Source organism: Phyllobates terribilis, unplaced genomic scaffold (assembly GCF_046119375.1).
Source record: "Phyllobates terribilis strain yellow unplaced genomic scaffold, ASM4611937v1 Scaffold_11__3_contigs__length_659146591, whole genome shotgun sequence".
In the NCBI taxonomy this organism is placed as follows: Eukaryota; Metazoa; Chordata; class Amphibia; order Anura; family Dendrobatidae; genus Phyllobates; species Phyllobates terribilis.
In genome coordinates, this window is record NW_027362771.1 from 370,329,137 (window position 1) to 370,349,868 (window position 20,732).

Genomic DNA, 20,732 nt, shown 5'->3' on the forward strand with positions numbered 1-20,732 from the left:
AGTACTGCCTGTGCAGCATCTAAGGAGAGGGAGACATTACAAAAGATAATAAGGCGGGCATTTTTTACTTTTGGATGGCTTGTTGTGCCCTGTGGTTACCCCCTAGGTAGGAAATGCAAGTGTGTGAGAAGAAGATGAGTCAGGGTGATGTGGAGCAGATGTAGATAAACATTCCCCTCCAGTGTATTCCTCCTCACACTGTATTTCTTTACTACAAGGCACACAGGCCTACAGGAGGAGGAGAAGGAGAAGGATGGGGCAGCAGACGTCGCCATGGTAACAGCCTCATCCCCTCCCTCCACTCTCTCTCGTGCATTCTTCTCCTTTCTCAGCCAGGGGCCATGTTCTTCCTCACACAGGTTCCAGGGCTGCCATTGTACCAGCTTCGGTATGCAGCTTCCTGGGTTCATTAGTAGTCTCAGCGTGTGGCTGGGAAGCAGGAACACAAAAGAGCTGACTGCTGCCTGACAATCCGGATCCTCCGCAGAGGGAGACGCACTGAGGGGCTGCTGGCACAGGTAGGCATCTCACCCGGGGCAAACACCTGCCCTGCCCAGGGAGGCTGCGCTGGGTGCCGGCACATTACAGGAGGGCTGTGGAAGTGACCTGAAAGTACAGAGACCATCCTGGCACCGCGATCTGGGGATGGTCCCAGTGATTATTCTCCAGTGTACATGATGGGAAGAGGCTGACGCCTGGGCTCCTCGCTGGGGTCCTGCATTATGTCTGCTAATCTGTTGCTATAGGGAGATTGGGGATGCGGTGACTGGTACATGGCTGCTGGGCACCGGGCTGCCAGAGGAGAGTACAGGCAGGAGGGTACAGGCAGGATCATACTGGCAGGAAGGTACAGGCAGGATCATACTGGCAGGAGGGTACAGGCAGGATCATACAGGCAGGAGGGTACAGGCAGGATCATACAGGCAGGAGGGTACAAGCAGGAAGGTACAGGCAGGATCATACATGCAGGAAGGTACAGGCAGGATCATACATGCAGGAGGGTACAGGCAGGAGGGTACAGGCAGGATCACACAGGCAGGAGGGTACAGGCAGGAGGGTACAGGCAGGATCATACAGGCAGGAGGGTACAGGCAGAAGGGTACAGGCAGGATCATACAGGCAGGAGGGTACAGGCAGGATCACACAGGCAGGAGGGTACAAGCAGAAGGGTACAGGCTGTATCGTACAGGCAGGATCATACAGGCAGGAGGGTACAGACAGGATCGTACAGGCAGGAAGGTACAGACAGGAGGGTACAGGCAGGAGGGTACAGGCAGGATCATACAGGCAGGAGGGTACAGACAGGATCGTACAGGCAGGAGGGTACAGACAGGAGGGTACAGGCAGGAGGGTACAGGCAGGATCATACAGGCAGAAGGGTACAGGCAGGATCACACAAGCAGGAGGGTACAGGCAGGAGGGTACAGACAGGATCGTACAGGCGGGATCTTACAGGCAGGAGGGTACAGGCAGTAGGGTATGGGAGGGTACAGGCAGGATCATACGGGCGGGACAGTACAGGCAGGAGGGTACTGGCAGGAGGGTACAGGCAAGAGGGTACTGGCAGGATAGTACAGGCAGGATGCCACTGGCAGGTGGGTACAGGCAGAATGGTACAGGCAGGATTGTACTGGCAGGATTGTACAGGCAGGATGCCACTGGCAGGAGGGTACAAGCAGGATGATACTGGCATAATGGTACTGGCATGAGGGTATTGTCAGGAAGGTACTGTCAGGAGGGCACAGGCATGAGGGTACAGTAAGGAGGGTACAGGCAAGATGGAGCAGACAGGAGTGTACAGGCAGGATCGTACAGTCAGAAGGGTACCGGCAGGAGGGTACGGGCAGAAGACTACAGTCAGGAGGCTACAGTCAGGAGGCTACGGTCAGGAGGCTACGGTCAGGAGAGTACGGGCAGGAGGGTACAGGCAGGAGGGTACAGGCAGGAGGGTACGGGCAGAAGACTACAGGCAGAAGGGTACCGGCAGGAGGCTACGGGCAGGAGGGTACAGTCAGGAGGGTACAGGCAGGATGGTCCTGGGAAGGGTAAGATCTGCCTCTACATAGTAATGTACCACCCTTCCTGCTCCTGAAGAGCTTGCAGTCAGTTGCTTGCTGCCTCACTTGTATGTGTATTGCTTTATTCATTGCCACTTATGCATGCCAGCTGTACTCACATTAGCCCATGAGAAAGCTGTCAGTCTAATTTACCTATTGAGGCTCATACCATTTAATAGGAAATCAATGAAGCTAAGCCTATTTCTGTAAAGTGTGGGAGGGAAGAAGCACCAGCCCTGGGAGAATATGGAAACTTCTTGCATGTGTTGTGGGCAATGATTCCAGCGCTGTCTGTGACAGCCATGCCCCCGATGCTGTACATGTTACCATCACACAGTGAGAATATTTACAGCCCCATTTATTTCTTTCATTTCCTTTGACATAACATATCTGACCTTTAGTAATCATGTAGATAACATTACCTGACCCTGATCTAACCCTAGTGGCATTCTTCTCCCTGGTATGAACAGTGGTCATACTGTAGGCTCCTGCCAGCTGGCACCAGGGAAAATGATTACTGTTAATGAAAGACAAGTGTTAATTCTAGTAAGTCTCCTGCATTGCTAGTAAGTCTTGTGGCTCACATTTTTCGCTTTATGGCTCTCAGCGGAGACTTGCTTCTTGGATGACAAATGATTCCATTAAACTGTCATCTCTAGGTCAGCGGCCACCATACTTCACTCACTTCTTCTGCTGGTCAGTCGCTCCCAGTTATGGAAGGATGGGATGGCTGCATTTACATAGCTAATGCTATAGTGCTCCTGCTGGATTATTGACTAATGCAGCCGTAATATGCAGAGTGCCATCATCATTTTCTATCATTATGTGTTTTGCTCTTACGTTTGCTGATGTGAAAGACCCCTGCATGCTACAGCACTGCCCATTTCACTCCATTATGTGGCATTTTTCTATACCTAGCTGCATTTTATGATGTTACGACACTACAAAGAGTTATGTTGCAGCATTAGATAAATTGCTTTTTTCGAGATCTATGTAAAGAACGGCAGCGTTTGGTTCATCCTGTTTTCTTCATGGTCGTTCTACATGCAAGCAAATAATTAGATTTTCTAAGCATATGAGGGCTGGGACGTCCATTAACCTTATGCCCTGCTGGATATTGATCTATCTATGGAATTGGGATGACGTGTTGTTGGAGGCCTTTTTTTGTCTTCTAACCGAGGAGTTCAATATTTTCAAGTGTCGGTGATTGAGGGAATTTGCATAAATAAGATTGTCTTGCATCTGACTTTATAAACATTTATTGTTTGCTAAGCAATGAAAATGATTTTTTTGGCCACATATAACTAAAATAATAAAATATCACTTAAGTACTATACATTGATTTGAAAGGGAATATTAGAAAGGCCTGATTCAGAGGAATGAGGTGTCAGTCCGTATACACTGCGGACTGCACACATACGGCACATTGAATGTATGAGCTAGTGCGGATGAGCAGTTTAGAGACTCCAGCATGCGCTAGTCTCATCAGAAACAGAGCTCATTTCAATGGCAGAGAACTCTTGCACCGGTATGCGATGCGGACAAGCTGATGGAGCAGCACAGGCCTAGCCACAGCCGCAATTTATAGGCATCGCTGGTCGGTCCCAGAATGGCAAGATTCATCTGGATATAGTGTAGCCTAAAAGTAAGGGAAAATAAGTTACAGATCTGTGTAACCTTTTCACCATGCCTAGGCTGTCTAATGTGTCCCTATTATCACAGCCCCAATCCTTATTTTCAGTTCTCATTTAGGCTGTGGCTACATGTGTCACGTCACAGCAATTCTCAGATAAGTCGCTCAATCAAAAACATTTCTGCAACTTGTCGGTGCAGGAATATTTTAGAGCTATGGTTTTGCTGTAAAAAAACAGCCAATTTGCAAACAAGTTGCAGTTGCATGAGGTTTGCATTGAAGTCTATAGCAAATAAGTCTCAAGTAGTGTTGCGCGAACGTGCTTGAGTCCTAGCCGAGTATATTCGGCGTGCTTGGAAAATATGTTCGCGTCGCAGAGGCTGTATGTCTCGCGGCTGTTAGACAGCCGCAACACATGCAGGGATTGCTTGTTTGTCAGACAATCTCTGCATGTTTTGCGGATGTCAAACAGCCACAAGACATACAGCCACAGCAACGTGAACATATTTTCCAAGCACACCGAATATACTCGGTTAGGACTCGAGTGTGCTCGGATAACGCCTTATCCGAGCACGTTCGCACAACACGAGTCACAAGAAATCTGCGATCAGCACTTCCCCTTGAGAAAGCAACATGCGAAACGTGCGTCGGAGCTGCGTGGTGAGCTCATCTAATCCTTCCCTATTATCGGTAAGCACTACATTATGTATTCACTATTATATGTCACTTTATGTCACTGTCACTTTAATTGTATATGGGCTGGGTATATGCTATTATGCTGGTATTTATCATATGCTGTTGCTTGGATTATGATGTTTCCCCTACCACTTTCTCCTTATGAGACCTATCTGTTTATTGTGGACAGTATATTATTGTTTAGTTGGTGGTTTTCTTTTACTCCATTTTTGTTTCTGTGCTTTGGGTCTATCAATTTGCAAACAAAGTTGCATGAGGTTTGCAATGAAATAAGTCGCAAGCAATCTATGACCAATGATAGAAAATCCAACACATTTCGCAAAATTTGCGACCCGGTGCCTCAAGAGGTCACAACACAACACTATGGGCTTGTGCTCACGATCGATTATCTCAGACAAGTGGTTATGATGGTCACTCGTACCCATATTATTCTATGGGGCTGTGCAAGTGTTTTATTTTCTCCTCGGGCTTCTTGGATGGAGAGAAAACAATCTTGTGAACCTGCCCTATAGGTAATTATTAGATGCTAAATGTGACATGTCGCGGTATAACCTTTGTTTAAAGAGCACCTATTAACTCAGCTGAAATAATGTCTGCTTTAGTAAATATTTGCTTGATCAAACACTTCTGGTGCATCTTTTCCTAGAATGCTGCGTGGTACCGTTCCTCTGTAATTTCTCAATTTCTCCTGTGTGACAACTGGGTGGTACCAATGATCTTGTGTCCTACTCAATCTCATATTGTCATTTATAATTGATCATTGATAATAGTTTAATTTTATTTGATTTATTTATACATTTCCGGGAGGAATAAAACATTTTCGAAAAACAGATGCTACATAATTGTCATTTCATGAAAAATTTTACAGTTATACATTTGTCAGGAAATCTGAAGGATCCTCTTTAAACTGTTGCTTTAGGTCAGACATTTTGGGCTGTGGAGCAAAATTAAAATTAGTTGTTCTTAGTTGATCGAATTTGATTTGGACAGCAATGTCACTCAATTAAATGACAAAATGCTGTTTGATGTCTGTGGAGCTGTTTTAGGAGGACACATGAGTAAATACTGCAGAGTTATGACTACTGTAGCTTTTTAGATTATGTCATTTTATCCAAAAGGGTTGATGATCCGGACATGACAAATTTAGATTTTTGTGTAACATTAAAAAAAAAACCTTTCAGTGAGCTACTACATTCACTCATTCCATTTTTTCTAAGTGTTGCTGACCACCAAAGGATTATACTTATTTTATCACCACTTTACTCTTGTCAAGTTCTCGAATATAATAAAGGCCTAATTCACTAAGCAGTTTTTGTCAGAATTCTGGCTCCAAACTATTTGAAATGTCACAAAATTTTTGCTCAATGCGAAGAACAAAAATGTTGTGACTTTTGGTGTTTTTTAACACCAGTATCAACCAGCTCCAATAACATTTAAAAAAGTGGGCATAGCTCAGGCAATATGGGGCACGGTCAAGTATTTCTGACATATTCAGCATAATTCACAACGCAAAAGTGGCATAAATTAAAACAGAAGCGTACTCCAATCCCTGACTGAAGTAACATTTCCGGCACTGGCGAATGGCAGTTGAAAGATGCCCCAAATTCATTGAGAGGCACATGCTTCTTAATTATTTGGAGCATTTTAGTCCGGTGAACAGTTTTTCAAGACTAGTGTTTAAAACACCAATCTTGAATAATCTGGATCTACATATGTATATAATATAATATAGATAATAAAAATATAGAAATATCTAACATTATTTGTAAAAGATTTCTTTCAGTCAAAATCAGTTTTGTGGGGGGGATAAAAAGTTGGACAGACAAAAGTCGGTCTAAACCTCCCATTTCAGATGAACAACTTCATTACTGTGTGGCCAGCTTTAGTCATCTACACCAGGGGTGGGCAAGTAAATTTCCCAAGGGGCCACATGAGAGACCATGATTATTGTGGAGGGCCAAAATTAATTCTGCTCAATATTAATCTTAACATACAATTAATATTTATATAAAATAATTATAAATAATATCACTTAATATTGAGCAGAACTAAGTATGCCGACATCCTCCTATATACCATTTAGCCCCCACACAGCCCCCCATAGCCTCCCCATGTCCAGCATGAGCCCCCCATAGCCTCACGATGTCCAGCATTAGCCCCCCATAGCCTCCCCTTGTCCAGCATAAGACCGCCATAGCCTCCCCTTGTCCAGCATGAGACCCCTATAGCCCCCCATGTCCAGCATGAGATCCTCACAGCCTCCCCATGTCCAGCATGAGACCCACACAGCCTCCCCATGTGCAGCCAAACATCCCATACACATGAAAAAAAACCCTCGACATACTCACCTCTCTCCCGTTCCCCTGGCGCTCTGCTCCTGTCTCCGGTGCAGACTCTTTGCAGTGCACAGCTGACGTGATGAAAAAAATCACACGCTGATTGTTGGAAGAAAGTGCCCGTGAGGGAGGATGCTGCCAGCGGGCGGGAGAGGGCACGGTGCGGCCCGTGGGCATCTGTTTCCAGCCCCTCGGCTGTCTCGGTCTACTCTTTGCCCAGGTCTGATACAGACAGACTTTCTCATGGGAAAACCTGTAGCCATTTAATTGTGCTGCATTTCCCATAGAGACTTGTCTACAGTGGACTGCAATAAACCCCTGCTCTGCTTAGATGTCATGTCTTTGCTGGTGTTAATAGCCTTTTTTTTAGTGATGGTATTGATTGTTAAGTTTTCCATAATCATTAGATTAATGTCGGTCAAACTTGGTCAACCGACCAATGTCGCCAAACATTCCTGAGCAATCATATAATGGTTATAGAGGCCTCCCTGATGCTGGGGAAAAGTAGGGTCAGATATGTGAAATTTCAATTCTCAATCATTGTTTTTCTAGGGGGGGAGAAGTTGCTACTCGAAATTTCTGATAGTAGCTTCACCGTATGTAGAACACAAGTATGTTCAACTAAGCAGAAGCCCGCCAATGCTAGAGGGGAATAAAGTCACACACAGCAAAGGTGGTACAGAATACTTCTAGATGAAGAACATTACAGTCAACCTCTCTCCACTTTCAGGGAATAGTAGATTGTATTCTGCAAAGTAAATGGACTAGACTTTAGATTTAGTAGACCTTTAATAGAAGTCCCTATTTTTTGCTATTAAGTTTCTGACTCACCGTGATTCAGAGATAAAACATAATTATCTAATTATCTAAAGATCAAGTTCAGAATGTTTTAAGAAAAAGTCATTACATACCCTTTACTGGTGGAGGTGAATCTCCCTAGGAATTAAAATTGATATTAATTCTCTCCCACTATACTATTGTACAGGTCCAAACTACTCGTGATTCACTATAGAGCAAGATGAATAACACTTGCTCTATTCAAATGTTCGAGAATGCCACCGAACGACAGATGAAATATTGTTTCCAAGTAAATCGGAACATTTGTAAATCGGATCACTAAGTGTACCAGTAAGTAACTGTCATACCTCCACCTGGACCTCCTCATGCAATGTCTGCTCCTGTCACCTGGTGCTACTATAATCATTAAGTGAAAAAAAAATGTGCTAGGACTGAAATTATAACAATTACCGTAATTTAAAACATTTAAACTTTATTGAATACAAAGTATTACAAAGGATGTACACAAAGTTCCAACATATAGACACAAGGACAAATTGGTGAGTGAGCCACTGTAGGAACCTCAGTAATAAAACCCCCAATCATAAAGCATGGATTTATCAAATAAATAGTAAGAAATATACTAGAAGTATGCCAGGGGTTAAAGTGTAATTCATCCGGTGTCTATGACCATATAATGATGGAAATTGGGATCCAGTCGATATCTATCCCACATTAAAAGTTTAAAACAGTCAAGGTGAAGACAAAGTATAGCTGGTAACAAGAAGCTCACTTACTCCACACCCGGAGCACGTTTCACAAATGCTTCATCAGGGGTGGTTGGTGGGAAGGTGGACCAGATATTTAAAGTACAAATGGCCAATACGAACAACACAGTCAGAACAAATGTAGGTGATAAATTGTTCTGACTGTGTTATTCCTATTGGTCATTTGTACTTTAAATATCTGGTCCACCTTCCCACCAGCCACCCCTGACAAAGACTTTATGAAACGCAGGTCAAGTTTTTGGTGGGTGACCTCCTTATTACTTACTATGCTTTGTCTTCACCTTCACTGTTTTAGACTTCTCCTGGTAGACAGATATCGACTGGATCCCCAATTTCCATCATTTTATGGCCATAGAAACGCAATTATTACACTTTAATCATCGTCATACTTCTAGTATATTTCTTACTATTTATTTTATATATAGATGCATTATTATTGCCTCTTTTTATCACTGGGGTTCCTATAGTGGCTCATCCACCAATTTCTCCTTGTGTATGTATGTTGAGACTAGTTGTTCGTCCTTTTTAATATTTTGTATTCAATAAAGTTTAAATGTTTTAAATTAGCTATTGTTATGATTGCATTTCTGGCACATATTTTGTCCAGTTTTATTTTCTTTATGTCTTTAGTGCCTTTTGGGACACGTTAGCCTTTCCCGGCATTAGAATTTTTAGTAGCTTGTATTCATTCTGTGTGCTGTACTGGTGATGGAGGAGACATCATGACCAAAAGCTCTGGGCAGCTCAAGATGTGTCCAATCAGAGATACTAGTGTGGCTGGAACCTGTAGTGCCGCCCAGTTTGGCAGTATGGTTGTGTGTGCTATCCAGCAGGAGTTACCAGCTCCCTGCTGTCGCCAATGGGCCAGCACCACACCCTACTTAAATTCCCAACATACTGATGGGAGTTGCCAGTTATAGTTTATGCTTCCTTTGGTTCACTCTTGTTATTTAACTCTTGTTCAGCTTATTTGATTTCCATTTATAACATCAGCCTCTTTTTAGGCCACAGTAATGCTTTATGTTTCTGTATTGTCCCTGACCTCCTGGTATTGATGTCGCTTTCTAACCACCGTCGCTTGCTCTATCTGCCAGCAGCCACTCCATGGACCCAACTCAGGTACCCCTGTGTAAGTCCAGATCCTTGTACAGGGATTAAAGGGTGAAGGTCCGAGCGGCCCATGTAATCTGCTAGATGGAGTATCTAGCACAAAGCCTATCCGTAAACACCTATTAAGCGCTGCCAGTCTTCCACTGACAGTGCTCTCTGACACTAACATTTATCAACACCTTGATTCCATCTGTTTTATATTCACATATAGATGTTGCCCACAATCAGATAGACATCTCGCTAGGTAATTATCAGCATGTCTGTCTGAGCTGGCCACTTACTCGGAGGATTATTTGCTATGATAGCAAACTAAATCCCAGCTATTCCCCATAATGGGATTTTTTATTTTGTTCACCATTTACATGATGACACATGCTACGAAAACAGCAATGACAGTTGTCTGATCAGAAAACAGCTACAGATCAAATTGAGATTATCTTACCAGTTGCTGCACAGTGGTTGTAGCTATAATCGGACATTTTCGGTTTGATCATAGCTAAGTCACGTCATGTAGGAGCAGCCTTTGGCATTGTCCTCTTTGTTTCTTCTTCACTAGATAATAGAGATCATCTGCAGGTCATTAGTCGATTAACACCAGGGATGCCAAGCTGCACAATGAAAGCCCAGTTTCTACAGATGTATGGTCATTAGCTTGGCATATTTTTATTATTTTAATAACCATTTGTTTTAGGTTTACCTGTTACCTAATCCCCTGTATGAATGAAAACAGCTAAGCATTCACAGCACGTATACTTTCATTGCTTTATTTCCAAAAGAACACACTGTAACCTGCTCTATGATGTCAAATGGCGAACAGCGCTACAGCTAACTGTTTTCTGTATATTCAGAACAATGGATGTTTAGGTGATATCTAATACATTCAGCTCATTTGTGCATGGCAAAATAGAAATATATACTTAAAGCGCACCTGTCAGCAGGATTGTTCTCAGTAAACTACATACCCTGTCAGGTGGGCCTCATTACACTGATTAAAATGATACCTTGGTTGATGAAATCTGTCCTGTGATTCTTGTGTAATCTTTACTTTCAATTTGGAGATAATGATATGCTCGTGCTCCGGGACGGCCTGTGGGGGGCGCTCTATCTCGTGCTCTGCTTACATATTCATCTGTATGCTCTTATGACAGCTTTCTGTGCCTTCACTGACCCGCCTCCTATTTTACCTAGCCCCGCACTACTAAATGCATTATGTAAAATAGGAGGCTGGTCAGTGAAGGCACAGTGAGCTGTCATAAGAGCATACAGCTGAATATGTAAGCAGAGCACCCAATAGAGCGCCCCTACAGGCCGCCCCAGAGCACGAGCATATCATTATCTCCAAAGTGAAAGTAAAGATTATACAAGAACCACAGGAAGGATTTCATCAACCAAGGTATCATTTTAATCAGTGTAATGGCACCCACCCGACAGTGTGTGTAGTTTACTGAGCACAATCCTGCTGACAGGTTCACTTTAAAGAGAATTTGTTGGTTATGTGAAGAACATAAAAATGACAGTAAATGAAATGTCAAGACTTTTCTCAAATATATGTCAGTGGTAAATCAGGTTTTACATTCACTTTAACAGAGTGAGCGCAAAATTTGGTGAGATTCTCTTCTCTAGCCGCAATTTTACTGTGAAGGGTAGAGCTGATTCTATACATCACATGAATGGTAAAGTAGTCTGGTAGTATTTGGCCTTTTTCACCTTTTTGTCAACTCACACATTTGCTCAATTTAGCCTGAGGAGGAATTTTATCTGATGCAAATCAAATCTTCATGAGAAGTGATTAAAAAAACAATAAATCATTATAAATAAATTAAATAAATAAAAGCCAATACTCATCTCTCCTGACCACTCCCCATACCTGTCCCACTGCCTCCTCTCTTTCCCTGTTTTTCTTCAGTCTTCTCTTCCTATTGGAAGAGACTAGACCCCATGTGGGAACAGTGGCAGTGGGATAGGTATGGGGTAGGCCTAGAAAAGTATGAAAGATTATTGTTTTTTTTTACCCATTCCAAGGCCTCAGAAACCAGCAAAATGGCCTCCTGCTAGACTCAATTTTGCTAGATTCTCACATATCAACCCCCATCAAAATCTATTTTTTTGGGGAAAATCATAGAAAATCCAATTAGTTTTGAATCAGTATATGTTCACCAATGCATCGAAATGGGCAGTGAATTAGCAAAATGCAAATCAGGCAAAAAAAATGTGCCTCATCTGCTGGCAAGAGCCTGAACTTCACATTGTATATTGCTATTGATCAGCTATGTAATAAAGATGTCACTGTATATTATGCAGAGCAGATAAAGAAGCATAGAGTTGCTTCTAAAAAGTTAATCTGCAAGAAGGTGGACATAGTTGCTTGTAAAGCAGTAATCTGACTCTCTCACTATATATATTATATAAGCAGACAGACACAGAGGGCTGTGAAAAGATTTATCTCAATTGGTGTTTGTAGCTTCCTCCTACTACAAAATACACAGGAATCCTTCTTACATTGCCTACTTTTAATAACATTCAGTATGACGTAATATACAGCAGTAAGAAAACAGCAAAGATCTTCCCATGTTTCCACGCTGCACAGTCCCAGTATCCCCCCCCTCCACACACCCAGTGATAGCTTCCGCACAGCTGTCAAACTTGTGAGATATAGCAGAGAGCGCAACTTAAGTCTTTTTCTTAAAGGGCCAGAGCTGTTATCACTAAATTAGACAGGATTTTTTTTTTCATTTTTACAAATTATATATATTTGAGAAAGGTTTGGGATTATGGTCTCCTTTTACTTCATCAATTTTAAATATGTCATTCACAGAAACTTCTCAGAATCATTTTCTAGTGCCCGAACAGAGCAGAAAAAAAAATTAAAGGGATTTGCGGCAATAGCTAATGCCTGAGAGAGGTCTTCAAGACTGGAAATATTTCTCAGTATCAGAGAAGGAAATAAAATCTGCATGCAATGTTATTTATTTCACTATACAGTATATATGGAGAATGTATGGTATATACTTGATAATCTTCTTGTTCCCATTTTGTTTTTTTTAGAGGGCAATTTATAATGATTTTACCCTTACTGTGCAGAAAACCAGATCTCAGTGCACTGATTTTTTTGTAATAGAGCATAAATGCACCTCTGTATGGTGCCCAGATACGCAACATGATTGCTGGTCCAACTAAAGAAAGATACAGATTTTCAGATTATTTAGTTCATAGCTGCATGAAACAGGTAGTAGACGGAGCGTGACCACATTCTATGTGACATTTTGGGGTACTTGATCATTTCTCAAGCATTTATTTCAAGTGCAACATACAGCAGGTATGGTGTGAAATTCTCAGCATTTTTTACAAGCACCATAAAAACACTGAAAGTTCTTCCTAATCATTCTCACAAAGTGTGGTACGATATGACAATAGGATTTAATAATACTATTGGCGTGTTGGAGTCATACACTCCTGATTCATTAAGACGTGCAAAGGTCTTACTGAATGGGACGAGTTTGAAAAGTGGAATGCACCTCCATGCACCTCAACATAAATCGTACTCCAGTCAGCAACTGGAATAAGATTTCTGCTGCAAGGCGTTCAGCAGCTCATTATGAATTAAACGTGTTGTGGAATCACATCTCTGTTCCACCTCCATCCCACCTCAGCTCTGCCCATTGAGGTGGAGCTGGGCGAAAAGGAAGGGAAAATGCCAAAAGTCTGACAAGTGGTAAAACTTTTAGGCAACTTGAGGTTGGGCAAAATTTTTTTTAAAGTGTTTACGCCAGATTTCAGGAGAAAACACTTTGATGAATTGGGGCATATATGTATGTCCATGCTATACGTGCTAGTGTGTGGCTACCCTCAACCATCTTTGTTGTCACTGTGGTGAAGCAGTAGTCACAGCAATATAAGTTGTGAAGGCTACCACCATTCATCATTTTGTCTTTTTAAGGCCTCATTCAGACATCTGTGATTTTTCTTATCCTTACACAGATCGTATTTCATCACTATTTTGGATCCCATTTTCATCAATATTTGGCTCGTGTCAGTTTTTACCATCAGTGTTTCATCAGTGATTTTCACGTATGGATAAATAAATGACAAAACTTCTCCTGTCCATTACAGCGTTAATCAGGGACAGCAGATGGACTGTCCACTGATGCCATTCATGTGCCATGTGTGGTTTTTATGGATCCAAAGACTTGTATGGGTAATGTTGATCTAAAAACAAACATAACACCATGATGATGACCAATTGGTCGACCCCAAAAAACAGACATGTGAATAGCACCATAGCCTATAATGGGTATGTAATCAGTCCATGAAAATCACAGATGGAACACGTACATGACTCAAAATTGTCTGAATAAGGCCTAAAAGTGTATCCTGATGTGGCTTGGATTTTTTTGTGGACATTTAATAGAGGCAATGACAGTTTCTATTATAGCTATGGCCATGCTTCCCAGCAAGAACAATGAAAGTTTTTCCTGCAGGGAAATTTAAATCCCACATGATGTCAGTCCAGTTTCGTTCACAGGTGACCATTCTGTGATATTCCTCTGATCAGCCCAAACATACATGAGCACAAACATATTCCATGTTCACCAGTCAGTAGAAGGTCCTGTGCGCATTCAAGGTCACAGTTCAGTCCTAGTCTTGTCCTGTCCTTATCAAGGTCACAGGTCAGTCCTAGTCCCGTCCTGTCTCTATCAAGGTCACAGGTCAGGCCTAGTCCTGTTCTGTCCCTATCAAGGTCCCAGTTCAGTCCTAGTCCTGCCCTGTCCTTATCAAGGTCACAATTCAGTCCTAGTCTTGTCCTGTCCTTATCAAAGTCACAGTTCAGTCCTAGTCCCGTTCTGTCCCTATCAAGGTCACAGTTCAGTCCTAGTCCCATCCTGTCTCTTTCAAGGTCACAGTTCAGTCCTAGTCCCATCCTGTCGCTACCTTTGACAATACAATACAGTCGCTCCTCATCCAAGAGAGATTGTAAGTAGCATCCATTTGCTTGTAGATATACATTTACACAGATTGTATCTTGTTAAAGTGGAAATGTTAGTTCGCTTTGGTTCAAGGACATTATAAGAATTGTTTTTGTAAACAACGGCTTTCATATCTCCTCAAAGAATATAATCCATAGCTGTGAGATCAGGTGAATGTGGTGGTCATATGTCCTTGGAGATCAGTCGAATGCTAAACACATTTCATCCTTGAATAGAAGAGCTCTAAATCCTACATATAAAGGTTTAGTGGATATTCAAAACTACAAAAACCTACAAAAAATTAATAACCGCTCAAAAAAATAGCTACTAATTAAATTTTTATTAATGTATGCAGAATTAAGTAATGTCAAATATTTAAGAAAATTACATTAAAATATGTGGGGAGCGTCACACAAAAGAAAGTTCATGGAAAACGCATCAGATGTGGGGACAGTATATCTGGTCAGTATTCTACACTATAGTAAGTAAATGGTGTGCATTAAAGACATAGTATCTAATGAAATAAATAGAATACAGCAGTTTGCAAGTGAAAAATACACATCCGCTAGCTAGATATATAAAATATAACATAAGTAAATAGCATAGGAATAATTCAATACAAATGTCTAATGGAAACATACCATGTATAAAAGAGAATGACCAAAAATTAAAAACCCCAGGACTCCAACCTATGTTTTGCCTTAGCTTTCCATCACTGAGACACAGGTTTTGTGTGCAGAAGTATCATACTAAAAGCAGCCATGGAAAAGGTAATCACCAATAAAAGAGGTATTGGATCACTCCTATACTGATATTGCACCACTTCTACAGTACACCTGTTACACCTGTAATGTGGCACCAATTAATTTCTTATGTGTTGTAACCTTATCCAATATCATGTAGACCTAAACCTATTGAGATTAAGGAAGCTGTAGTATATTCTTTAGACAGAGAGGCATGTAGACATTGCAGCCTGTGTACAGTAGCATGTAAAAGTTTGGGCACCCCTGGTCAAAATGACCGTTATTGTGAACAGGTAAGCAAGTTGAAGATGAAATGATCTCTAAAAGGGCTAAAGTTAAAGCTGACACATTTCCTTTGTATTTTACGACAAAAAAAATATATATATATATACAGTACAGACAAAAAGTTTGGACACACCTTCTCATTTAAATTTTTTTCTGTATTTTCATGACTATGATAATTGTACATTCACACTGAAGGCATCAAAACTATGAATTAACACATGTGGAATTATATACTTAACAAAAAAGTGTGAAACAACTGAAAATATGTCTTATATTCTAGGTTCTTCAAAGTAGCCACCTTTTGCTTTGATGACTGCTTTGCACACTCTTGGCATTCTCTTGATGAGCTTCAAGAGGTAGTCACCGGAAATGGTTTTCACTTCACAGGTGTGCCCTGTCAGGTTTAATAAGTGGGATTTCTTGCCTTATAAATGGGGTTGGGACCATCAGTTGTGTTGTGCAGAAGTCTGGTGGATACACAGCTGATAGTCCTACTGAATATACTGTTAGAATTTGTATTATGGCAAGATAAAAACAGCTAAGTAAATAAAAACAAGTGGCCATCATTACTTTAAGAAATGAAGGTCAGTCAGTGCGAAAAATTGGGAAAACTTTGAAAGTGTCCCCAAGTGCAGTTGCAAAAACCATCAAGCGCTACAAAGAAACTGGCTCACATGAGGACCGCCCCAGGAAAGGAAGACCAAGAGTCACCTCTGCTTCTGAGTATAAGTTCATCCGAGTCACCAGCCTCAGAAATTGCAGGTTAACAGCAGCTCAGATTAGAGTCCAGGTCAATGCCACACAGAGTTCTAGCAGCAGACACATCTCTTCAACAACTGTTAAGAGGAGACTTTGTGCAGCAGGCCTTCATGGTAAAATAGCTGCTAGGAAACCACTGCTAAGGACAGGCAACAAGCAGAAGAGACTTGTTTGGGCTAAAGAACACAAGGAATGGACATTAGACCAGTGTAAATCTGTGCTTTGGTCTGATGAGTCCAAATTTGAGATCTTTGGTTCCAACCACCGTGTCTTTGTGCAACGCAGAAAACGTGAACGGATGGACTCTACATGCCTGGTTCCCACCGTGAAGCATGGAGGAGGAGATGTGATGGTGTGGGGGTGCTTTGCTGGTGACACTGTTGGGGATTTATTCAAAATTGAAGGCATACTGAACCTGCATGGCTACCACAGCATCTTGCAGCGGCATGCTATTCCATCCGGTTTGCGTTTAGTTGGACCATCATTTATTTTTCAACAGGACAATGACCCCAAACACACCTCCAGGCTGTGTAAGGGCTATTTGACCAAGGAGGAGAGTGATGGGGTGCTACCTGGCCTCCACAATCACCAGACCTGAACCCAATCGAGATGGTTTGGGGTGAGCTGGACCGCAGAATGAAGGCAAAAGGGCCAACAAGTGCTAAGCATCTCTGGGAACTCCTTCAAGATTGTTGGAAGACCATTTCCGGTGACTACCTCTTGAAGCTCATCAAGAGAATGCCAAGACTGTGCAAAGCAGTCATCAAAGCAAAAGGTGGCTACTTTGAAGAACCTAGAATATAAGACATATTTTCAGTTGTTTCACACTTTTTTGTTAAGTATATAATTCCACATGTGTTAATTCATAGTTTTGATGCCTTCAGTGTGAATGTACAATTTTCATAGTCATGAAAATACAGAAAAATCTTTAAATGAGAAGGTGTGTCCAAACTTTTGGTCTGTAGTGTATATATATTCATGTTTTTCATTTTAAAAATTACTAAAATGAAATTGGGCCCATGCAAAAGTTTGGGCACCCTGCATGGTTAGTACCTAGTTGCACCTTCTTTTGTAAGTATCGCTGCTTGTAAAGGTTTTTTGTAGCCGGCCAAGAATTTTTAAATTCTTGTTTGAGGGATTTTCATCCATTTTTCCTTGTTCTGTGAGATTACTGGGTTGTCTTGCATGCACTGCTATTTTGAGGTCTAGCCACTGATTTTCAATGATGTTCAGATCAGGGGACTGTGAGGGCCATTGTAAAACCTTCAGCTTGAACCTTTTGAGGTAGTCTATTGTGGATTTTGACGTGTGTTTAGGATCATTATCCTTTTGTAGAAGCCATCCTCTTTTCAACTTCAGCTTTATTACAGATGGTGTTATGTTTTTATCAAGAATTTGATGAAATTGAAATCCATTCTTCCCTCTACCCGTTAAATGTTTCCCGTGCTGTTGGCTGCAACACAACCCTAAAGCATGATAGATCCACCCCCATTCTTAATGGTTGGTGAGATGTTCTTTTCCTGAAATGCCGTGCCCTTTTTACTCCACACATACCTTTGATCATTGTGGCCAAAGAGTTCTATTTTAACCTCATCAGTGCACACGACTTGTTTCCAAAAGGCATCAGGCTTGTTTAGATGTTCTTTTGCATACTTTTGATGCTGAATTTTTTGGTGAGGATGCAGGAGAGGTTTTCTTCTGATGACTCTTCCATGAAGGCCATATTTGTGCAGGTGTCTCTGAACAATAGAACAATGTACCACAACTCCAGAGTCTGCTATATCTTTCTGAAGGTCTTTTGCTATCAAGTGGGAGTTCTGATTTGCCTCTCTGTTAATCCTACGAGCAGCTCTCACTGAAATTTTTGTTAGTCTTCCAGACCTTATCTTGGCCTCCACTGTTCCTGTTAACTGCCATTTCTTAATTAAATTTCGAACTGAGGAAAGGGCAACTTCAAAAGGCTGTGCTATTTTCTTATAGCCTTCTCCTGATTTTTGGGCCTCCACCATTTTCATTTTCAGAGTGCTGGGCAGCAGCTTAGAAGGACCCCTGGCTGCTGTTTTTTGGCACAAGGTTAGAATAGGCTGGGTTTTTATAACGCTGGGAAATTTGCATCACCTGGCCTTCCCTAACGATGATAGTGAACAAGCCATAACCCTAACAGGCTAATTAAGGTCTGAAACCTTGGTCAAAGGTATCTGAGCACACAAATCTCCAAGGGAGTCCAAACTTTTGCATGGCACTGTATATGGAGCACCCTAAGACTGGATGATCTCCTAAAGAGGAGGTAATCGTGATCCCTAGCAGGTACACTTGCCCTTGGACCTTTCTTTTTCCATGATTAGCTTTACTGAAAAAGGTTCAGACAACCTTCAGCGTACTCATGTATGTTAGGAACCATAGGAAAGCTGTAAATAATATATACCCACTTTTAGTTAATATACAACTTTCATAGGTGTCATATGTTACCTTTTGGAGTAAACCCCTCAGAGCAGCTTGCTCAAAATTTGCTGCTACTCAATGGTGTGCTGGGAGTATGTATCTTTTCTATTTTCCTGTCTTCTCGCTCCTTGTTCACTGTCTCGCTGCTTATTACCCAATGTAACTTCATCATGGGACCTAATGTCCAAAGGTGTTTTCAGTCAATATTGTTACTTTTAAACCTGCCCCTAGAAAAATTTCAGAGCATCACCAGGCCTCTGCATTTTTTATTGTGTTCCTACAGGGAAGAGAAGATCATGTTTACGCATGACCTACTGCGAAATAGTGCAGAAAGCCAAACTTTCCATCTTTACTCAAAAACTGAAGATCACAATGAGCATCAAACTGCCCACTACAAGAATGATCCACCACCTAAATGAAATTGTATATACTGTACATATGTATACCGTATATACAATATACTATTATTCGGGCCTACAGCTATCTCTCCCGACTCCCTCATATACAGGAACACTCGGTTTAACCTAGTACTCCTGTGTTCTCTATGAGAGAGGGAGTCTGGCAGCGGCTTATCTCACCTCCTTGGAAAACATCATCTGTTGGGGTAGAGTTGGGAGACCCCCATACACACTAGACTGTCGGCTGATATCGGCAGGTACAGGTGACTTTAGTCTAATATGTATAGTTCCCTTAGTAGATTACTAAATCAGATAGTGTTTGAGCTTGGAAAGCCTGTGCAGCAGAGCTCGGCATATGAAAAATGGCCCCCTAGTTGCTCCACGCCAGTAACTGGGGGAACACCTCACACAATTTAAGAACAACTGCTCCATTGCCTGCCCTTTTTTTTGGAAATTAGAATATTGTGGTACATTACTATAGAGCGTGCACAGCTTTTATCTGATAACACCCACCCCTGCTTAGTTGCTGTAGGCAACTATTTAGTTTTTCCCTTCCGCTAGTTTTGATGTCTCGATGTGTCGATCTGCAATTTCTGTGGTTTTTGAAAGATTCCCCATACTATCTTCCTTTTTTCTTAGGCAAATGGTTTGCGTCTCTCCTAGCAAGCATTTAAGTAGAGCATGGCATGTTATGTGTCAGGCAGGCATCACTTTACTTCATAAGCATAATTACCTATGCATTATTCCAGAAGGAGACAGCACAGGAACAAAATACAGCCTTGTGAATTCCAGGTTGTAAAGAATGTCACCTGCCAATCACTTTTCATTACTCTAGCCGGCAAAGTTACATCGTTACAACCACAAATTGAGCCGAAAAGACAACACAGAGGAAGCGACACACAGATTTCTTAGCGTCTTTATTTTTTTGTTTAAGACATAATGCTTCTTTTTAAGTAGGACTACAATCAAATTTAGGGATTGTTCAGACAAGCGTATAATCGGCCTGTTTGCTGTCCTTATTCAAAACTAGTAGCATACAGACAGCACACTGACCAATGCACACTGACCACATGAACATTTTTACTATTGGTCCTCCTATTATAAATTAATGTGTGCGTAAAAAACAGATCACATGCGGGTTACCATCAGTATTGCATCCGGTTTGGGTATGTGTCATCAGGTTTTTGCTATGTAATCTGAGGGCAGCATGAGGTAGGGGCTGAGATACTGATTTCAGAGATGTGTCACTTATTAGGCTGTGTGCTGTTGTTTCAATACAATGAGTGTTTTATCAGCTGGAGATTATCACTGCCCGGACTGGTGCCCATGTGAGACTTGGTCCAACCTCGCCTCCAGCACTGATTAGCTGTTTACTGTGAATATACAATGTACACAGAAAGCTGTGGTGTGGGTGGTGTTAGCTTTCTGAGCTCTGCTACATGCTATTTCTGAAAACCCTGATTCTGTCAGAATCGCGACACCCAGTAAACTAAATTATACATCTCTGGAATCAGGGTCTCTTTTCCTACATTTTCTGTTTTCAGATAAAGTAGCAAAAAACTGCTGACAGATTCCCTTTAACACAGAAAACAGTATTTGGACTTTTAATATTTAAATTGTTGATGTAATAAACAGAAACAAAGGTGGCATGTAGATGACAATACGGATAAAAAATTGGCTATTTTTTTCTGAATGAAAAGTGGACTATATTGCGTATGCTCATCTAAACCCAGCCTCAGGCATA

At 41.7% G+C, this 20,732-nt stretch overlaps 1 protein-coding gene across 2 annotated transcripts in view; it reads left to right on the plus strand.

Moving 5' to 3' along the window:
* Positions 1-304: 304 nt before the first annotated feature.
* APBA2 (amyloid beta precursor protein binding family A member 2) overlaps positions 305-20,732 on the plus strand; it is a 699,615-nt gene continuing 679,187 nt past the window's right edge. For both annotated transcript variants that reach the window (XM_073652927.1, XM_073652928.1), the window contains exon 1: positions 305-518. The gene's annotated coding sequence lies outside the window, so the exon portion shown is untranslated. The remainder of the gene's footprint in view (positions 519-20,732) is intronic.